The following is a 23026-nucleotide window of genomic DNA, read 5'->3' on the forward strand; positions in this document are numbered from 1 at the left end:
ACATAGTGAGCCGTAGCCTTTATCGACAGCCTCCAAATGCATTTAATACTCACACAACAAACAGAAAATAATTTCAGATATAATAAATGAGAGTTCTGTAAAAAATAATGCTAATTTTTTAAACTCTTATTTTAGGGTAGGCTACATTTTAATATTACGTTTGTATTTATATCACATATGTTTTTCCCTTAATTTAGTTTACAACAAACAACTTTAATCTGTGTGGAGATGTTCACAGACTACAGCAGGCTGCTGTGAGATGATGTTGCTTTTGTTAAATTAGCTGCAGACACGGTGGAGCCGACCGTTTGACCGGATCACGTGTGTTCACGCCTCGGTCCGTACGGATCACGGATCAACTGTGTGCTGTAGCACTAAAAGTAAAAAGTAAAAAAGTTTGCGTGGTGGCTGGCGCTCCAGTGCAAGTGTGTGTGTGTATGTGTGTGTGTGTGTGTGTGTGTGCGTGTGTGTATGTGTGTGTGTGTGTGTGTGTGTATGTGTGTGTGTGTGTGTGTGTGTGTGTGTGTGTGTGCGTTTGCGCTGTTTGTTGGTGTGTCTCGTGCCCCGCGATGCTCACAGTCATGACAGCAGAGAGGAGCAGAGAAAAGTAGCTGCAGCTACATCAAATGCGCTTAATACTCGTAGCATAGTTTCTATATATGACTTTTTGGTAAAACATTTAGCCCCCCGGTTTTACCTGCACATCCTTGCGCATGCCTGCACACTCTCTTGCGCGCGCGCTCTCTCTCTCTCTCTCTCGCTCCCCCGCTCGCTCTCTCATGCACGCAGCAATTTCATGAATAAATGAAAAATTAAATACAAACAGGTCGGAAGTATACTTGGGCTCCCCACACAGGTATCGTGTGTGGGAAACACTGCAATGAGATGAAATTGAAATCACTTTTCTGTTTTACAATTGTATTTTATATTGACTAAACATCTCGATCGACTGAGAATCAGTCATCAGTGCTCTTTTGAAAATGTACGATATTCCCCGTATTTGAAAAATGGAGAGAGGTTAGAATGCAGAAAGGTTTACAGACCCATGCAGAGCTGGCTAAACACTGAAGCTTCAGTGTCCACCACATGGCAACCTGCGTGAGCATGGACTCTAGATGGGGGGGGGGGGGGGAGCTGTTCTTTGCCTTAACGCTTCCTCAGGAAATGCAGAGTGTCCATAGGATCCTGTTTGTGCATGTGTGTGTATTTCGGCTTGTGTAGCATGTTTACTAGACAAGAGTGTAAAAAACGAATTTCCCCTCGCGGGATCAATAAAGTATAAATTATTATTATAGATCAGGGGTGCCCAAACAGTCGATCGCGATCAACAGGTAGATCGCTGACTGATTCTCAGTCGATCGAGATGTTTAGTCAATATAAAATACAATTGTAAAACAGAAAAGTGATTTCAATTTCATCTCATTGCAGTGTTTCCCACACACGATACCTGTGTGGGGAGCCCAAGTATACTTCCGACCTGTGTGTATTTAATTTTTCATTTATTCATGAAATTGCTGCGTGCATGAGAGAGCGAGCGGGGGAGCGAGAGAGAGAGAGAGAGAGAGAGAGAGAGAGCGCGCGCGCAAGAGAGTGTGCAGGCATGCGCAAGGATGTGCAGGTAAAACCGGGGGTCTAAATGTTTTACCAAAAAGTCATATATAGAAACTATGCTACGAGTATTAAGCGCATTTGATGTAGCTGCAGCTACTTTTCTCTGCTCCTCTCTGCTGTCATGACTGTGAGCATCGCGGGGCACGAGACACACCAACATACAGCGCAAACGCACACACATACACACACGCACACACACACACACACACACACACATACACACACACACTTGCACTGGAGCGCCAGCCACCACGCGAACTTTTTTACTTTTTACTTTTAGTGCTACAGCACACAGTTGATCCGTGATCCGTACGGACCGAGGCGTGAACACACGTGATCCGGTCAAACGGTCGGCTCCACCGTGTCTGCAGCTAATTTAACAAAAGCAACATCATCTCACAGCAGCCTGCTGTAGTCTGTGAACATCTCCACACAGATTAAAGTTGTTTGTTGTAAACTAAATTAAGGGAAAAACATATGTGATATAAATACAAACGTAATATTAAAATGTAGCCTACCGTAAAATAAGAGTTTAAAAAATTAGCATTATTTTTTACAGAACTCTCATTTATTATATCTGAAATTATTTTCTATTTGTTGTGTGAGTATTAAATGCATTTGGAGGCTGTCGATGAAGGCTACGGCTCACTATGTGGACTGGTAGATCTCTGCAGACTGGCAACTTTAAAAGTAGATCTTGGTTTAAAAAAGGTTGGGCACCCCTGATCTATAACCTTCTCAATCAAGTGAACAAATCTAATCTAACCCGTCCAGTCTGTATCCTGCTGGGGCTGTCAACTGCTGTTGGGGGCCGTGGGTCGGGTGGAGGCGGTCTCTTGCCTGACCCCCAGATGTCCCTGTGAGACCCCTCTTTTCAGTTCTTCTCAAATATTGCATGAGTGTGTATGAATGTATATGTATGTGTGTATACCTATGTGCATGTATGTATGGATATATATATTTTCTTCTCTTTGTTTCTATGATGGTCACATTAACACTATACCTTTAATTTGATTGTTTTATCATTTTTCTTCATACATATATATTTTTTTGATTTATTCTTAGATTGTTTTCTCCTTACTTCCCACCTGACTCCTGACCTTGATGAATCAACTGCAACTCACACCAGATCTAAAAATCTCATTTATTACCCTCCCTCAACATAAAAAAGTTCAGAAGTCACCATATCTCATTTCAATCTATCGCCTGTATGATTGATGTGTTGTGTCTTTTCTAATGTTTCGCTGTTTTGACTTATTTGTTTCTGTTTTCTTGTTAGTTTGGTTATTGGTTTTTGCTTTTGCTGTTATTTCTATGTGCAAATATTTGTAGGTTTGTTTTTTTGTCCACGTTATCACCAATAAAAAAATACTTTAGATTTAAAAAAAATCTTATTACCCATAATCCTCTGCTTGTAAAGAGTATGTAGTGTTTAAGTGCATTTACAATGAGGTTTATAATCCAAACCAAATATAAGGGTATTTTTTTAAGGTCTTTATCATGTCTGAGCTGCTTCAGTGAAGTGTGTCAGTCTCTGCAGAAACTTCCAGCTGCAGCAGTCAGTTCAGTTTCTGTTCAGTCTGACTGAGGGAGGTTTTTGTACGACGCTTTTTCACTGTGTGAACACATTCTGACTGTTGATTTCATGATAACTCTGACAGTAGTAAACTGCTGCATCTTCAGTCTGGACTCCACTGATGGTCAGAGTGAAGGCAGAGTTTGATCCACTGCCTGAAAAATGATCTGGAATCCCTGATGCTCGAGTGCTAGCAGCGTATATAAGCAGTTTAGGAGTTCCTCCATCTTTCTGTTGGTACCAGGCTAAATGGTTATTATTATAAACATTCTGACTGGTCGTACATGAGATGGAGACGGAGGCTCCCAGAGCAAAGCTCACTGCTGCAGGCTGAGTCACTGTGACCTGTCCTCTGGACTCTGTGGATACAGAGACAAAAACAGAAAGCAGCAGGTGGAGGTATGTGCTAATAAACGAAAAAATGACAATTCTGCAGTGCACCAGCTGCTGTGATCAACTTTACAGTTAGTGTAGAACAGACTGGTAGTGATCTAAAGGGATGTTTGAAATGTGCATGACAAAGAGTCTTGGATGTAAATATGCACAATGGAACAGATACTGTACTTTGATGATCTTCCTCTGTGGTAGCGGCTTGCTGTCTGTGATCTTAATGATGACACCGCTGGTAAACTGAGGGCCGTGGTTATTCGCTTTATCGCTTTTGTTACATTTCTCATCTAGAAGGAAACAGAAAAACACAAATCAATATGTTAGTATTTAACCAAACAAAACAAATAATGCAATATTGTTCTGACCTTTAGCTTCTGTTTGAAGATGTCAGATCTTTTCAGAAACTCACCAACAAGTTGATCTTATGAAGTTAGAGTCATGTTGTAACGTCCATACTGTTTCCCTTTGTCCTGGATTTAGTATAAACTAGTTCCAGGACAAATACTTCCATTGTTATAGGAAGTAGGGGTTGGACAAAATTTCTAAAAGGCATTATATTGTTGTACTGACTTGATAACTTCATCTAGAATGTTGGCTGCGTTCTGTATATCAGTGCAAACGAAGTACTCATGTAAACTGAGGCATGCACCGTCATTACAGTGAGAGCAGCCCCCTCATCAAAAACAGCACGCTGGGAAACCTACCGAGTGACGCAGATGGAGTTAACAACGCCACTTGTACCATCTTTTTTCCGTCCTGAGGTCATAATGGTGTTTAAAGCAAACAGTGGAATACTGTTTCAGTGAACAAGTGACCAGCGAAGGTGGGAAGCACGACTCCAGAGACGAGGGTCTGTACTTATCAACTTTCACTGCATGTTGAGATCTCAACTACCGTAGTGTAGCTAGTAGGAGTGCAAAGTAAACTTTACAAAGTGGAAACAGACGGTACTAAAAGAGCGACACAGCTGCACATAAACTGCACACTGTGGACATCACTGAACACAATAGAAAAATGTCACACAGGGATACAGGTTAAACCTTGTTGTTCCCTCTGGTAGACCTCTAAAATACACACCGACTCATATTATGTATAATTTAAATGAAAAATATGGCACAAAACAGCTTTCCTGTCAAATTTGCTCCAATGCGTCACTATTTCTTTTCCCTTCTTTTATTGTATGTATGCTGTTGTTTTTTGTTGATGTAAAGCACTTTTGACCTTTGTCTGCGAAAAGCGCAATATAAATAAACTTTATTATTATTATTATTATTATTATTACTTCTGTAAAGCTGACACAAACAACGCACTGAATAAATACATGTTCATGGAAGTGATTTTTTTAAGGGGGCGTACTTTACTCTTCAGTTTTTCAGACACTGTGGCGTAATCGTTAAATTGTGAAGCAATACACCGATTTCTGCAGAGTCACTGGATCGTCATACCATGACTACCGTGGGTCAGGTATCGCTTTTCATATGGTGTCAGGAGTTACACAGGAAATCCCCACTCCTATTTAGAATGTTGAAGTTTCAGCCACATTATCATCACACTGGACTACAAAAATGATTCACCTCTGACCTGACTGCCAACAGAGAGATTAATCCCAAACAATACAAGAATATACATGAAACTGTGAATGGCTGATCATCCAGAGTCAAAGACGTTTTTTCTACAGAGAGTTTAACTTTTTAAAACACCACTAGTGTTTATTTATACAGTCAGCTGTTAGTCTTTATATTCTGAACTCACTGGGATCAGATGATTTCAAAGTCACTATTCCATCTTGAGGATCATCGACCGTCTCCACGTGTCTCTTGTGCTCCTTGTGCTCCTTTTGCACCTTGGGCTCCTTGCAATATATCTTGGTCATGCACCTCTTTAGGGACGTCATGCTGCGCTTCTACAAGATCAGATACTCGTCCTTCAGCAGCAGCCACTCCTTCCTTCACGCCAAAGAGGAAGACAATCATTGTGTTAGAAAAATGACATTTTGAAAAGGGGGTTTTCTTTTACTTAATCATTACGATGACAGCATTAAAGAAAAAGGGATGTTGATCTCACTTTGATAGAACCTGGAGTGGGATGACTTCCTCCTCGATTTTCAGTTTCTCCTTGTGTTTCTTATTTCTCTTCCTCTTTGCTTTAACTGTGGAGTCATCCATGTTTTCTTTCCCTTCCTCAACTGCCTTCCTCTCTGTTTCGCTTTGAGCAGGCGCTTCTACAGAAAACAATGGGAATGACACAGTTTACACAACATGCTACTTGTGGTTTTATTGCAGCTTTGTTTTTAGAGAGGACAAGCAAAAGAAAATGAATTAGACCTGGAATGGAGCAGAAGATGATAAAATAACTTACTCGTCTTTGTGACATCCTTTTCCTTTTGCACACCTTCACTTTCACTTGCTCTCCTTATCTTTGATGGCAGCTCACTATCACTTCCCTCTGCTGTGGTCGACCGTCGTCTTTTTTTATCGGACAGTTTCCCAGGTGTCTTCTGAGAGTTGGCGACCTCTGGATCCAAATCCCCAGCTGCTGAGCGCTTCCTCTTTTGCTCAGAGGGCTCTGCTTCCATCACCTGCTCTTTGGATTCTTCAGTTGAAGTCTGTAAGCTGGCGCCATCTTTCTTTTTCTTCTTCTTCTTCTTTTCTTCTCCTCTTCTTCACCTGGAGGGTTTCCAAAGGGTGCAAGTTGTTAAATAAATAGCACAGGTGTCATCATATGATCCAGGGAAGTACATGCCTCCAATCTGCCTGGACTGATTAACATAATTTATTGACCCGCTCCCTTTGAGCTCTTGCAGTCGCATTACAATTGCCATGATGTGCAAATATATAGAATCACTTTCATATCCCTTGTTTGACAAAGACGGACCGCTGCGTAAAGACGCAGACAGTTGCATTTTGTTGAAACTTAACATGGCTTACTGTAAAACAGGGTCAAAGGGCGGGTAAAGGGACTTACTGAAACATCTAATGGCGTGAAAATAGCATAATTTTTTTGAGGCTGTTTAATAGACATCAAGTGGAGATAAGGGAGTTACAAAGCACATCAACGCGTCTCTAAAAGAGATGGAGGCGTTTGGCGACCCCACAGTGTGCCCACTGTGTTTGATGCATTGATTTCTCATTTGAGGTTGTCATGATGGGGGTATAAAAAAACATTGATGTGGGCAATTAGCCAGAACATACTTCAACTTTAAATCGAACCCTTATCCACTCTCATAACACAAGACTGTGTTTAAACGACCGAATGATAACCTTACGTATGTACTAATCTTCAGCACAGCTATCTGAGATCAGTGCAGCTGGTAATGCACTGATGCTGAAGGATGCTCTGTACATTTATTTTGGAGACTGTTGCTCTCAATTTGAGCTTCTTTTAATCCATATTTTATGAAGAGCATGATCAACATCTATCCTCTAACCCTGTTCCATCATTTCAAAATGCAGAGATGATTTTTTTCGGTACACGATGTCACTGAAGAGAGCAGTCAATTTTCATATGCGGTCAGAAATAAAGCAGTCATTTTTCATATGCAGTCAGTAATACTTAATGTGAAAGGGCTTCAAATATCCATAAACCTCAGCAGACTCCTGACTTCTCCAGCCTCTTTGCTTTTTAATGCATCTTCACTCCAAATCACTCAGAAGGAAAGAGAAAGATGGAGAGCTCAGAATGAAGTAAACATACAGTCATTAACACGGGGCGATCCTTAACCACTTGAAATGCATTAGTTAGAGGCAGTAGCGGACTGGAGTTATTGTTGTGTTGCATTACAACTGCATTACAACACATAATGCTTTTCATTAAGAGGGCATGATCCTAACATTCAAGAGATTTGAGGGCATAAAGCTTTTATAAAAGCTATATGGGGCAAAAGGTCCAACCCTTGAGTTTCAACGTGACCATGTAATGTGAATATCATGCAGCTCAAACTGCTTCACAACAAGACTAACAAGTTTCAAAACTGACAACTGACAAAAATGAGCAAGAATTCAAAAACAAAAACAAAAAAATCAATGAATAATTTGGTCAACAAAGTAAACATGAGATAACTTAAGGTAGCTTATTCACTCTTTTGGTTTTAGTGTAAAGGGAAGTACTAAAGATCTTTGGGCTAGTAATAAGTCATCACAAGTTAATTTGAAGTATCTCTTTAATAAAGATCTGACTTCAGCAGTTCCTTAAAATGAATAAGTGATGTTATAGAATAGTGTTAAAGTACGGATTACAGTTTAAAATCACTACGTAGTTTGTAATGGGGCTTTTTACTTTTTACTCCAGTGATGATACCATGGACATACCGGCTCTTTTTAGTGATCCTGGTCTTTTGGCTCAGCTGAGCAAGAAGAGCTCCCAAACAGCATTTGGCAACAATTTGGCTTTTATTAAATCCGCCAAATGTAGTATTGTTTTTGGTCTGTGATTGACACCGGTATGTGTGCAATGCACTGTACTGAAATGATTCATTGTAAGTATTATACTATACTTTACTAAATCGTATAATTTCCAGAATTAACCCCATTTTACACGATGCTTGGTATAATACATTATGGTATTATACAGTGGTGTGCCTGTGGCTGTGCAGAGTGGAGAAAAGATCATCCCTTCATTCTGTCATGTACTAAATAACAACAAAAAATGGGGGGGGGGGTGTTAGCTCTCAAACGGGAGCCGGCTACAATCATATACATAAAAGAATCATCTCATAGAGTTGACTCGTCCGTGAGCGACACATCTCTATTATACTCTGCTCGTGTAGACTTGACTGTGTGACGATGAGTGCTGTTTTCTTTTGGTTGGGTACAAAACTAGTTTGTATCCCTCTATACATTTCAAGATCATGTGAGGGGTTTTAAGCTGGTTAAGAAACAGACAAACTATAAAACGATGCCTTTTTATGATCTACGAAAGCAAACAAGAACATCATTGACCAGTTAGATCATTCCTTCATATCCGTTATCAACGCTTGTAATCACTGCCAGGGGGTAGGTGACAGATGAAGTGGATTACAGCATGCTGCAGAAACAGCCATTGTTTACATTTTCCACAGCTTATATTCACATTGAGTGGAACATTTGACTTTTAAGAGATGGCAGGATGACATTGTTCATCAGCAAACACTAATTACACATGATCAGCAAACTGAGATCGCAGCACACTGAAAGTTCCTCACAGGAGCTTTAAGTCAGTGAGACGCACAATGGCAGCTTGCAAAGCACTGGACATAAAGAAAATGATTCAATAAATGTATTTCTTCTCTTTATTGGAGTTCTGTTTTATTGATATATGCATTCTATTCATTTGGGATCAGTAGGCCTAAATCTCCTTTATTCTTGCAGTTGAGCCCTCCATCTACACCGTGTTTTTGTTTCCTTTCTAGTTATATACCACTGTATAGGCCATATGTATACAGGCCTGAAGTAGTAATACATGCTCTAACTCTGGTTCTGTTATAATCTGACAAAAGCCTATAAATAGCATTTTTTTAGCATTTGAAGTTTAAAAATGTATCAAAATCTATTGCCTTTGCCATCTAGTGGACAAACTTCGCAAGGCACTTGATTTTGTGGACAGAATCGTCCATAATTTGTTTTTGTTTGTTAAGGTGTCCTCGCCTTGACAACCGGCCCGTATCACTGATGTTTATTTTTAGACGCTCTCGTTCAACACACACACACCCCGGTCAATAATTCAGACTTTCTAGACCTGGAAGAGATGAAGCCCAAGGTGCAAATCACCCAGCCCACCAACCACCAACAACAAGGAGAATCAATGAGGTGAGCTTGTGTAACAGAGTTAGAATGAATCTCTTTTGAATTTCTACAAAATTAATGTGTCTGTCATATTTATGTTACTTTGTTGCCGCCTGGTGGTCTAATAGCGCAACTGTAGGGCTCCTAGCTGGCCACCGTACGTACCTCAGCAAAGGAATCTCTCCTGAGCTGAAGGTGGGTGTGTGTGTTAAATGCTGCGACCAACATATCTCTGTTTAATGGTTTAAAACTGTTCCAAAAACTTTAGGTAACATGTATTTTGTCCATGAACCCGTTTAGAATGTACTGTTAGAGTTTCGGACATTTATGTGAAGAAATGTTTATTTTATTTTACGAGTTTCAGATTGTTTACATACCGAGCTAATGCTAGTTAGCTTACCAGTTAGCTGCTTCCTCGTGGCCGTGATGCTCACGTTAATGCTCTTGTGTGCGTGTTTTTGTGTTATACAGATGTGAGTCCTTGCAGTTGTATATCAATGCTGATTGTGTGCTTTTGTATTATACACCAGGTAGGCATGGTTAAATTAGTTTTACATAAAATGTGAACTGTAAATTCATGTTGTTTGTGTTAATTGTAAAAAATATGATGCAGCTGCCAAAATGTGTGATCAGCTTACTCCTGACAGGGTTTAGCCTATGCTGATTGTGTATGTTGTAAAGCTGTCATCAATTGCAATTTAGCAGGTTTTACATAAAATGTTACCTTTGTGTGAGATGCCAAAGATGTCTGTGTTTTGTTTACCTTAAGCCTTTTATCTTTTGTCTTCCTCTGAATGAATTTCAGCCCTTTATTGTTTACTGCCCTTTACTCTGTATGTCTTACAAAGGTTAAAGCATCACTCCAGTGTTGTTGAAGTTGTATAAAGTTACTTTTCCACCATTTACAGGAATAATCTAGGCTCTCAGAGAGAACCCTCTCAACCCAAAATGAGTACTGAATACCAAGACCAGTACCACCCCCCTCAATGCTACAAGGTCATAGGAACAACAAGCAAACCAAAACACCTGTACTATGCCTTGAAGGGGACTGCTGCGGATGTGAGCACCTGTAGGTAAGATCCAAAGTGTTTATCTCACCTGACGCATTAATGACAAACTCTGAAGATGTTCCTGTCTGGTGAGGCAGAATCATGACGCCTTGTGCTCGTGCTCGTTCCATACAAACCAAATAATAGTGTCATTCAAGTACAACTCTCTTGTCATAACTTTGTGTTTCAGAACTTTATATGTGACCCAGAAGGTGAAAAAGACTCCACCCAAGCCCCAAGAACCATCACTGACCTGTGGCTCCTTTCCGTCCTGCACACCCCACTCTCTCTCTCTCTCTCTCTCTCTCTCTCTCTCTACCATATTTCTGACTATCCACTGTCTTATTTCTCCAATAAAAGCATTAAATCCCCCAAAACAAACCTTTTATTAAATAAAATAAAAGATTACTTTGTTTTAAACAAGTGGTCTTAAAGTCACATCTTTTTTTTTCTTTTTACTCTTATCTTATCTGTCTTGTATCCATTGAGTTGTATTTATATCAAATGTGTTTTCCCCTCTAAATTAATGTAGTTTTTGCAAGAAACAACTTTAATCTGCCCAAAATTGTTTGTGCTCAGAAGCACACAAATAATGCATTTTTTTGATGAAGTTAAATACAACTTACTTTTATCTGCAAACCAAATAGACTATCATTATAAGGCAGGATTGGTAACCTTTTAAATGTCGCATGTCGTTAATTTAAAATATCTGTCGGCTTTTTTAGAGCGCCGTTTTTTTCTGCTGCTCCACGTCTCCCGTTGTTAAAACACATTGTACAATAATGAAACATACATAAGTTTTAGTCTTTTATATTGTTGGATATATTAGGCTATGCATTTTAATAAAAACACTGCAAAAAAAAGAGCTAAACACCGATGCTCCTCCTCCTCTCTGCAACTGGGTTTGTTTCCCCGACATAGAGGAAATCATTGACCAACACACGCACAACAAAAACAACAACAAAAACACGTCTATCTATGGGCATGACAAACTATATAGCCTAGAAAAAGAACTGCAGAAATCCATAACAGATGCAGCAGCGAACAAACAAACAGATGAACAAATGAACGATCAGCACCTCGGACAGCGCCGCGGCACGTGATGCACATACCTGCGGCAAAATTGTTCAACCTTTACGGTGCACTTCCCACTCACAGGGCGCTTGAACCCCTTGCAGGAGACAATGGTCATATTTTTCTTGCACTGCCTTCTTCTCAGCTCTTGTGGATGCTGTGGCTCAGTGGGCACCGACGTCAGACTGGCCTTGACATGCAGGTGTTCCTCTCTCTGTTCCTTTGCCGGCTCAAGAATGAGCATGTATCTATCTGTCTATGGTCTCTATCTGTCTATTTGTATATCCTATCTATCTGTCGCTCTTTGTTAAATTCCTGTGCATATATATGAAGTCTATAAATAGAAACAATAACTAATAAAAATTAAAACGACGTGCGAAAACAATCCAGGGAAATGTATCATTTTCAACTGCCGTCAATATGAAGGCGCCGGCGGTTAGAGGTATAAATGCTCAGAAATCTTGTGTGTTTTATTTTAGTTACACATAGGCTTCAGAAAACATACAGGACACATATTTAAGAAAAGTCATTGGATGAGAGGCTTGTACGTTTTTATTTAAAAAGAGTTATTTGTATTATAAAAACCCAAACCGTCCGTCACACGGTCTTGACGGTTCTAGTGTTAACACTCCTCAGGAGTTGAGAGGGATTTTTTTTTAAAAGGCAGTTTTGCTATGTTGAACGCAGAGACTTAGAATACAGCGGCTCTGGTTGCACGGAGCCTGCAGAGCGCGCGCCTGCACTCTCTCGCACGCTCTCTCTCCCCCCGCTCCCTCTCTCTCCCCCCGCTCCCTAAGAACAGGTGGGATATATACTTGGGCCCAGGTATCGTGTTTGTGTGGGAAACACTGGAGATTAAATATTCTCAAACAGGTTGTTGGTATAAAGTTTTTATTTCTATTGTGCTGCACTTTTTTTTGGATTTGGGTAAATGTCAGAGTTGTGTTCTGAACTAGTGTTCACTATAGAGTCCTGTAGTGTGGCTGCCAACAGTCAATAATAAATAACCTCCTGCGTAAAATGTGTGTAGAAATAGGCCTACAGTGTATTTTAACATCTACCATAATGGTGGTACTTGGAGAGCCAAATATTTTCGGAGGTGGTACACAGTCTAAAAGGTTTGAGAACCACTGGTGTAATGCATCTCTCTGCAGGACGACCTCCCCCGGCTCAGCTCAGACTCGTAGTTCAGAGCGACACAGCAGCACTTCTCCTTCATCTCCCGCACGATCTCCATCTCTGCTGAGGTGCACATGCACACACTTTGTTCCTGCAGGAGCTTCGAGCACAACAACAGGGGAATCATTTAGCAATCAAAACAGGACCCCAGACTGATTCAAACAGCTCATTAAACAAACTTTCTTTTTACCAGACTGACCCCACCATCAAAATAAAAGATGATTATACCCTTTTAAGATGCATTGTAACGTCGACACCAGTGTAGGTGTATGTACCTGCTTTGAAGATTTAGAACATTTGCTATTTATTTTAGCAGTTAGAGGAAAGCATGTAAGGTAGAATGATTAACCGTTAGCTTCATGAGGTGCCCCTTCAGTAACTCTGTTTGTTTAGTTCCATCATGTGAAGAACCCAGAGAACCTGCTATGAGGAGAGTACCTATAAAAATAAAAAAAAGTCACAGTACACCAAAATACAAAAATGAAAATGATGGTTTATAGCAGTGAGTACACGCCCTTTTTGTAGCACTGCTTTGGTCATGTTTTGAGTTTCCTTTCTATCTGCTCCTGTAGGAGGGAACACCCTGCTGGACGGCCTGCCTGAGCGGCTCCAGACTGAAATCAAAGGACTGGTTCCCCCCCGACACGGGGGAGAGTGTTCATGTTACCAGCCCGAAGGACAGAGACTTTTCAGTGTGGAGGGGAGGAGCAGTGCTTGCCAACCTGCCCACCTTCAGCTCCGCATGGATCAGTCAGGAAGAATACGAGGAGTACGGACCGCAGATCATCATCTGAGTAATGTACCGATTAACTTTTTACTACACAAAGTGCAATATACAAACATAGCCCGAAAACAGTGCCATGGACCGGTCCTCCTTTAATATAATATATAAACTCCTTTTATATGTATTTACGGCTTTAAACCTGCAGTCGGTGTGGATCCTGACTAGTGTACTCTTACCTATCACCTGAGCTGCTACTGACCCGCTGCACACTCTTAAGCTATTTGCTCGAGGTTCCAGGCTCTTTGCTCTAAGCCCTGTTGCTAAGAGCAGCAAACATGGCATGGATGAAAATTATATTTATGCCCTTAAAATGTTGTCCGTCAATGTTACTGTTCATTAAGCGCCTTAAACTGTGTCTAAACTTTCCCAAGTTGTGTTCTATTTTGTGTCCCATCAAATAATAAGCAAGAGTTTAAAGTATAGAAATGTTTATGTTTAAGAGACAAGAATTGAAGCTGGCCTTTAATTGATGTCTGCCAATTATTTTTTCCAAAATAAGCAATTGAGGGACAAAGATAAATCACTCAACGTGCTGACTATATAATCAAATATCAAATATATCTTTATACAAAGATGTAAACACAGTTGGTGTAACAGTTTGATCTTAATGTGTGCGACATGGTGCAAGTTGGATTTTGAATGATTAAGATCAGTGCAGCTGTGCAGTGTTCACAATCTAAAATATTGGATAGAAACACCATTAAATGATCTTAAGATGGATTATTAAGACCACTTTTCTCAAACTTTTTTTCTGGATTTTATGTTCCATTTTTTCCCCCTTAAATATCAAGAAAATGTTTGCTTGTAATGTTATGTCTTTTTTCCCCTCACACATATCATAACATTACAGCTTTAGAAGATGTTAACACATTATCTAGGAACATTTTTAATTTCTTGCAGATGAGATAAAGTGGTTCCCTCTTTTGGTTAAAGCTCATTGTACATGCAAGTTTGCTGTTTCTGCAGGAGTGTGAACCGGTGGGGAGAGACGTGTGGATTTGTGGGATATGAAGTTTACTAGTAAACATGTAGCTGAGTCATTGTAAATTAATGGTTATTTTCCAGCTGAAGAGCCCTTTGGTCAGCATGTCTTTTGTTGTGTTCATGGTGTAAGATTTGAAGTGCGGTATTTGAGTGCTAATACCTCTCATGTCTGTAGAATAAGCAGATGAAGTTGATGCTACTGCTGCAGGAACAGTTTGTGTTTGATGTGTCATTTTTTCTATTTGAGTGATGTGTCTTATAAATGATTTCCTGAGTTTTGTTTAGAATTGTTAAAAGTTGTGTGCATGTTTTTTTTTTCTCTTTCACAGTAGTGGTCATTACTTGTGAAGGGTGTTGCCAAATCTGCTGTATTTATCTCTTTACCATGAAACCTTGAAGACCCCTTAAGCCAACCTGTATATAAATATTAAGTTTACTTTTTGGATGTGGAGTTTTTGCATTGAATTATTTTGTTTTGCATGTAATTAAGTTGCTCTTTTTCTGCATGTTTTCCTCTGTGTGCTTGCTTGTCTTAGTATTTTGCTCTTTAAAAGGCAAAGGGGGGTTGTCATGTGACCTAAAGCTCAGCTCTGACGTGGGAATCACCATTAAATGTGACTGTAGGAGCCAATTTAGTGTGTGTGTATTTATGTGTTTTGTTTCTATGGCTTTAGTTTATATGTTTATTTATGTACTCAGATTGGACACTAGGTGGTGATAATTGATCATTTGGGTTAATTGGTCAGGTGGTTGGTTGAGTGTTTATATGTCACAGGTTACAGGAAACGGGGGCATAGGTGGTGGGAACATACGGTTCTTACCATAACAGAACGTAACACAGGATAACGCAAGTAGGATATTTAACATAACAAAAGAACGACAACAGTATAATCTCGGAAATAACAACTCATCATATCATCATCACGGTTTGTCTCTGCTTCATATGTGACAATAAACTGGAACATCAGAAAGTACTTTTTGGACATTTGTTTATTTTTTATGCGTCAAGAACATTCCATACACCTATGCAAGTGACTAAAGGCAAGATAAGAAATTTGGACATTAGATAGTCACTATAGTGACTGTAGTGTTTTCAGTCAGAGCCTCGTGTAAAGGCCAGGATGAACAGCTCAGTCTGCCTCGTTTACTGGCTTCATTTGAAAGAAACCGTCTTCTTTGTCCCCTAAATGTACTGCAACAGTCTGGACTGAGTCTTGCAAACTTTTCACCCAAACCATGCTATGTATGTGATGTATATATATTATAGCACTTAATTAAAACCAAAGTTATAAGTAGGATACATAAAAACTATAAAATCGTCATGAATCAAAAAAAGTTATCACAGTCAAGTCAAAGTGAAAAATTAATTAATACAGTTTAAGATATAAAGATATATTTTCACTATAGATGTACATTTTTTATTTAATAAATGGTTCTGTTCTTTTTAACTGTTAAATATTTTTTAGTATCTAGTAGACCAACAGTGTATTTTTGTTTTAAATATTTAAAATTGACTCGACGTTTTATAACTAGATACAGGCAAAATAGTTTATTAAGATTAGCTGATCGATGAGTTTTATTTTCTTTTAACACGCTTGCATGCGGCTGTGAAATGAATTAAATCTGTTGTCGGTGTCGCATTTCTTTTCTGCCATCATGAGGGACGTAAGCCAAGGTCATGGCCAACGTCGACAGATTAACGGTAGTCATACGTTTGACACGAATGTGATTGACAGACACACTGGACCAATAGTGGAGAAGACAGGGATTTCATTGGTCTAAATCTGTTCGTGTACATCAAGCGTAAAGAAATGAGCCAACCAACGTTCGAGCTGAGGGGTAGAGGGCGGGGCTCAGCTGTAGTATAAAACAGATGGTTGTGCCGTTGGTGCGCGCTAACAGACACAAAACAAACAAAAAAAAAATGAGGGAAATTGTGCTTCTCCAGGTCGGTCAATGCGGAAACTAGATTGGTACCAAGTTTAGGACAGCTTTTTATGTGTTTTGTGCGGTTGAAATCAACGTATTTTAGAAAAGATACGCCGCGTCCTCTGTGCTTTTGTGAACGTGTAATTCAAACCTTAAATCTCAAAAGCTGCCCTTATGGGTTGTGATGCGTCGAATTGTAACGAATATAAATCGATTTTACCTAATTTACAAATCCGATAAATTGTGTTAATTTATACGCCGGTTGTTTGAAGAACTCAACCGTTAGATATCAGTTAACCACCGCGGATGGGATTGACCGTTGAGTGGTTAAAATCATTATTTAAATCTTATTCGGTGGACGTAATCGTTCCCGCAATGCAAAATATAGGAAGTTTAAAAAAAATTAAAACAAAAAAAAATGTCCGCAGTTGATACATTGACATCCAGAAGTGACGTTCAACTGCTCATTTTGCATTTAAATACTGTTAAGCTTGATTTTATTTCCTTTCCTCTTTTGGAAAAGCCAGGGTGGTGCTGGCAACAACTGGGCCAAAGGTCACTACACGGAGGGTGCAGAGCTGGTGGACTCTGTCCAGGATGTAGTGAGGAAGGAGGCAGAGAACTGTGACTGCCTGCAGGGCTTCCAGCTCACACACTCTCTTGGTGGTGGTACTGGCTCTGGGATGGGCACACTGCTCATCAGCAAAATCCGTGAAGAGAACCCCAACCGTATTATGAAAACCTACAGCGTGGTGCCCTCACCCAAAGTATCAGACACAGTCGTTGAGCCCTACAACGCCACACTGTCATTCCAACAGCTTGTAGAAAACACAGACGAAACCTTCTGTATTGACAACGAGGCTCTGTGTAACATCAGTTTCCGCACCCTTAAATTGCCAACCCCAAAAACAGCAGCCACTTTGTTGAGTTCATGTTGCTGAGCTCGGACAGCAACATGAACGACCTGGTGTCCGAGTACCAGCAGTACCAGGACGCCACCGTCGAGGAGGATGGAGAGTTTGAGGAGGAGGAGGAGGAGGAGCTTGCCTAAACCTTTGCTGCCATTAAATGCAATGTTCAGTGTTCTTGTTTTTAATTAAAGTTTTTAATTCATTTTGAAGTCTTAATGTGTTTAATAGTATTCACAGGCTACTTTCAAATTAATGAGATATAACTATGAAGTCAAAGCATTTATTAGAGTAGATGCACTACACTGTAGATAAGGTGTAGTTGCATGTCTGGTGTTTTGCCAGAAATACAGAAGTAAACAAACATTTAAAATCTGTTATCATGTGACTTAAATGAAAAGTAGTAAGATCATGATGGAGATTCTGGATATAAATGGATCATTCAATGTTTTGTTCTTATTTTTATTCATTGTAGATAAAGGTGCTGCTAAAATTTAGACAAAGAGCACATATATATATATATATACATAATTAAATAAAATTAATTAAAATGATTAAATTACAAGCTGAAAGGAAAGTGTTCATCAGATAGCACATGCAGTGTTTGGCGTTTGAATTCTACTGATAGTTTGAAGGTAACATACTGATTACTAATAACAATTTGGCAACATGTCTAAGCTGGATGCTTTAGGGACTCGACATAATTTATAATAATTTACAATACTTTGAACTCAAACTCTTGTGAGCTGTCTAACTTGCAGAAATACATTTATTAGTGATTAAGTCTGTCACAAGTTAAACCGCGTACACACATTTTTCCTTGGAAATTTGTATGTGAAGGGAAAAATATTCATTTACAACTGAAAGCACAGAAACAGAAACAAAATTAACTTGTAAAGAAAACTATCAGCAGCCTGTTGAAAACAGCCAGAGTTGATGATTTCATCTGAAGTCCCGCCTCTGTCTAGACTAACAGCCAATTAGGCTGGATTCTGGGTTGGCAGATCAGATGTCAAAGGGGGGCCCAGGCCGCCCCTCTGGACACACCCCTGCATGTGAACAAGATACTTTTTGGTGCTCCCTTGCAAAATGTTCACCGCAGTGATAGAAGATCACGTTAGGCCAGAGGGCAGAGAGAGACACATGAACCAAGTCATTTTCATATCAATCCAAAACACCATTTATTAAAACATCAAACCAGGTAATGTACATCAAATATTTCCTGATGTTGTCTTAACCCGTTACAGTCATCAAAGGTGCTGCAGCTGCATCTCCTTAGATTCACTGCTCTGTGCTTCATCCTGTGATTGAAAACAGATGATAAAGAAAGTAAGGTGACATTAACAAACAGCCCAAATAAAACTAAAACATCTTTCTTCCCAGATCTCAAACTAGTAACTTTGACTATATTATAACAATGAACAGTTATTTTGCAGTAAAAGATTTTTATACAAGTATCCGTTTCATAAACTAGACATGTTCAAGTTTTGAAAAAATATGGTTATGCTTTGTTTTACCTCGGGTAGGGGTATCTGAACTTTTAGGGGCCCAAGTTCCTCTACTATACGGTGATGAGCCTATTGGAATGACAGAGAAGGAAAATTGTTATACCGTATTGGTCCGAATATAAGACGACCCCCGTTTTTCAACACTCACATTTAGAAATAAAGATTTGCAGACCAGATCTTGTTTTTATAAAGAGCTTTTTTTGAAGAACTTCATTTTATTTGAAAATAACAATATTAAAAACACATTGAATTAAACACCTGTTGTATTAATAATTATAATAATAATTAACATACCGTATTTATCGGTATAGGCCTACGGCACTTTTCAAAACAAAGTGTTTCACAAGGGTGAACTATGTACAGTATGATTCAAAGTTAAAATCAATTAAACAATCAAGCAATATTATCAACATGTTTTTAACATTTTGAAATAACAGAGGAAACACAGGCAACATTTTTAACTAAACTACCACTAAACTAAAACTCGCCAAACCTCTCCTCCGATGTCTCCTCTCTATTTCTCACACACACACACAAACACACACACACACACATACTCTGCCCCGCTGTGTTCGCTCTCGCTCTCATCACTCCCCAATATTAAAAACACATTGAATTAAACACCTGTTGTTGTAATAATGATAACAATAATAAACATAGGCCTATTTATCGTTATATGCTACAGCACTTTTAAAAACAAAGTTTTTCACAAGGTCAAAACATGTACAGTATGATTCAAAATTAAAATCAAGCAATATTATCAACATTTTTAAATAACAGAGAAAATACAGGACACATCTTTAACTAAACTAAACTAAAGCTCGCCAAACTTCTCCTCCGATGTCTCCTATTCCTCACACACGTCCTCCGCCCCGCTGTGTTCGCTCTCACGGGCCCTTTCCGAATTGTCACAGTTCAGTAGGCAGTACGTACTATTCAGTATGGAGTTTCAGTATACTGAACCTTCGTGGTCATTCAGTATGCATTTTTTGGGTCCACCTCAGTATACTTAACTATATACTCTATATGTTACTTTTTACATGTATAAATCGTTTTTTACCGCTAATTAAATGGGCAAAAAGCAAGGGGCAACCTCCGGTCTCGAAAAATGAAGCCAATGCGGAAGTACAAAAAACTGCAGTTCCTCGAGGTTCCGCTTGAGGCTGGCTGCAGAAGCACCGGAAGTGCAATAAGCCCCCAGCCAAAAGGGGGGGGGGGATTTTTAACATATTTAAGTGAACAGTAAATCAATTGTTTTTTGTATTTTCATTTAGGCAAAGAAGAGATAAAAGCAGCTGGTCTGACATCTTCCACAGAGGTGAAGTGTAAGTTAAAATCGTCTGTTAAAAGTTATCTTTTGTCAAAACAAGCTATTGTTAACAATACAGTCTTCTAAAATAAAAATCACACTGAGTCATACACCAGCCAAATGTTAAATAGAAGGTGATGTTTTCTTTTCCATTTTACAATCAAAAGAATCTAAAAATTACTCATTTCAACCTTCATCTGCACACCTGTTACAGTGGTCAGGCTGGGGTCACATAGTTTGAAGGAACCTCCTCCTTTTTTCACCTGTGCCAGATGCCCTGCTCATCCACTGTGGTAGAAATGACCTTATACCAGCAGCTCTCCCAGATGAAGAGTCCTCTCTGCCATCACCCAGAGGAGCTGATCGACGTCTGAAGAAGGTGGACAGAGTCTTTGTGACAGTGAACAGTGAGAAGGCTACCATAGTCATCCTCAGATAAAACACAGATCCAGGTCAATATTCAATTTATTTTTCTTTACATGATGTTGCCCTGTGTTTGAAAGGCCAGATGCTGGAGGGTTGTGTTGGATTTGCTTTTCCATCATATTTTAACAGTCAAACAATCATCCAGGATCTCTAAACTTTATTTCATTTTTGTTGGGATTTCTTTGTTAAATTATTTTTTATACTTTCTCCTATGTCCCAGCAATTGGGCCTGATGGTCTCCCTTACTTATTTTCCACATGGTTAATGAAGCCAGGAGTTGTTTATTGAAGATTTCTTTTCATAAAATGTTTAAATAAACTTTTTAAAAATCTAATATGACTGTCTCTGATTAACTGGAGTACAACATGTTGGTCACAGTAAAATAATTTAGCAGTTAAGTTTATAGCTCACATTTGAAAAGGCCTTGAACTGACATTAATTTCTTCTTGACAGCTAAGACAACAGCAAAGCTAACAGACAAGCTCAGCTTGTCACAGCTGGGCTCGTCTGAGATAAATGGCCTTCAAACTTATTTAATATTAAACATTTAAAGCCAATAAGCATAGCAAGATACGCATGAGATTTCATTTCAATTTATTCAATCACAGACTTGTCAAACAGTCTGGCATTTTGTGCTGCTGTTTTCAAGAGTTAATAACTGAAGAGAAGAAGACCATCGAGAGAGGACAGGAAACGCTCAGGGGACGAGTCCTCCATGTTGTCAGTGGTTGTTGATGGATCTGAATCTGAGGGCATCTTCTGTAATAAAGAAAAACAATCATGGAGTTAAATGTAAAGTATAATGAATTTTACTGTGATGTTTCTGCCTCAGACCTGAAATCAGATCTGTCCTCAGGTTCTGCTAAACTTCAGGTTCTAAAGTTTGTTTTTAAGACAGGAGAACTATTTATGAGGAAAAACAAAATATATAATAAAACAAGATTCAATAATATTATCAGCTTTATGAATTCATGTTTTAAGACAAAAGTGTTCCTGCCACTTTCTATTGAAGATTATTGTAAACTGTCATCACATGGGCCAGCCTGATAAATTAAACTAATGTTAAATATTCTCAGATAATCAGACAGCCAATTTGTGTGCTGAACCTCACCGGAGCTGGAATCAGAGTCTGGACTGCTGTTTCCTTTGGGCATTGATTTCCTTGAAGACAGAAAGAAGAACAATTTAAACATGAACTAGACTTCTTGCAGAACCATAAATGCTGTTAAAATCTTCTGCTAGTCTTCCTTACATTTTAAGAAGGATTATAAATTGTTACTAAAATGACTTTGATGCTGAAAGCGGTTACAATAAAACGGTCCAATCATATGAGAGATCATTTTACCTTTGAGTCCAATGTGAAGGCGTTCTCTTCAGAATCAGCACTGCAAAGACAGGATGATGGCGCCCACCTTCACAACCTGCTGCTTCAGTCTGGCTGCATCATGGTCACCTACAGGAACAGCACAGAAATGCAATCAAAGTACTTCACTTTATTTATCAGAGGATGTACTGTATGCAAAGTAAAATAATTTAGCTGTAATTCCTCAAAAAGATTTGAGACTGCTTTGTTATTTGAGAGCACAGATTGTTTCTTTTCCCTTCTCTCTGTTTGCCTGTACATGACCTTTTAGTGCTGTAAAAGATGCTACAGTAAATCCTGGATCAGCTGTGTGGGTGGTGTGACTGTGTGGTAAAGCTTTGTTAAAGTTGTCACGCACATGCTCATATTGCCTTTGGAGAGTAAAAGTGCAGTGTGGTGGCAAACTGCTTATAAAATATCAAATAGTATTTTATTGGTGAGGTGCCCCAATCCAAGCGTCCTACAGAGTAGCAGCAGCTTTAGAGGGAGGAGACGAGCGCATTATGGAGAGGAGCGCACCGGAGGGGGCGAGCTGGGGGAGAGACGCACAACCTGAGAAAAAAGAAATCCCAGTTTAAAATATAATGTTGACGAAAAGAGGGAAATAGGAAGACATAAATGTCCATGTTGAAATTCTTTTGAATGCAGAGGCTGTGGATGTTCAGTTTTCTTTGACTATAAAAAGGCAACAATAGCCTGTAGTTTAATCCTGGTGTTTCTCTTCGTTAACGATTATCGAAGCGAAATTAAAAAATAAATGCATGACATTTAAAACATATTAACATGTGTGGGGGAAAACGCGATCTTTATGTCTTCTTTTATTGTCTCCTCCTAACTACCATAACAGCAGCATGTTGTGTGTAACACTGGTCTCCTGGGTTAACACCTTCCTTTCAAAGGTGTTAAATACAGATACAGTCACAATCACTGCAATGTTTGTCAGGTTTTGTCAATTTTTAGAACAATTTCTCAATCAGCGTCATTAAATTTACAATATGATCAACTTGTGACTGTTGAATTGGTCGTGTGTGGAAGACAATGCAGAACATTTAGCACATTTAAGCAGCATGATGCTCAGTTAATATTACATTACACCGCCGCAGTAACAATTATATTAAATTAGATCTTACCTTTAGTTTTATCTGGATACATAGAGAACTACTCTACCCTCGTATAT

At 39.2% G+C, this 23026-nt stretch overlaps 1 protein-coding gene and 1 gene segment (V, D, J or C); one reads left to right on the top strand and one right to left on the bottom strand.

Annotated features, from left to right (window-relative positions):
- Positions 1 to 3448, bottom strand: part of LOC136177443 (Ig kappa-b4 chain C region-like) — a 133613-nt gene extending 130165 nt beyond the window's left edge. The window contains exon 1 of the C gene segment in view: positions 3235 to 3448.
- Positions 1 to 20820, top strand: part of LOC136177441 (actin, cytoskeletal 3-like) — a 64378-nt gene extending 43558 nt beyond the window's left edge. Inside the window, exons 2-5 of one of the 6 annotated variants that reach the window (XR_010665052.1) lie at positions 10245 to 10409; positions 13211 to 13432; positions 20026 to 20069; positions 20275 to 20820. The gene's annotated coding sequence lies outside the window, so the exon portion shown is untranslated. Of the gene's footprint in view, positions 1 to 9739; positions 9867 to 10244; positions 10410 to 10575; positions 10783 to 11031; positions 11662 to 13210; positions 13433 to 20025; positions 20077 to 20274 lie in introns of those variants that run through there. The other 5 variants (XR_010665048.1, XR_010665051.1, XR_010665054.1 and 2 more) reach the window with 5 other exon arrangements.
- The last annotated feature ends 2206 nt before the right edge of the window (positions 20821 to 23026 follow it).

This window comes from Labrus bergylta, chromosome 22, assembly GCF_963930695.1.
Source record: "Labrus bergylta chromosome 22, fLabBer1.1, whole genome shotgun sequence".
In the NCBI taxonomy this organism is placed as follows: domain Eukaryota; kingdom Metazoa; phylum Chordata; class Actinopteri; order Labriformes; family Labridae; genus Labrus; species Labrus bergylta.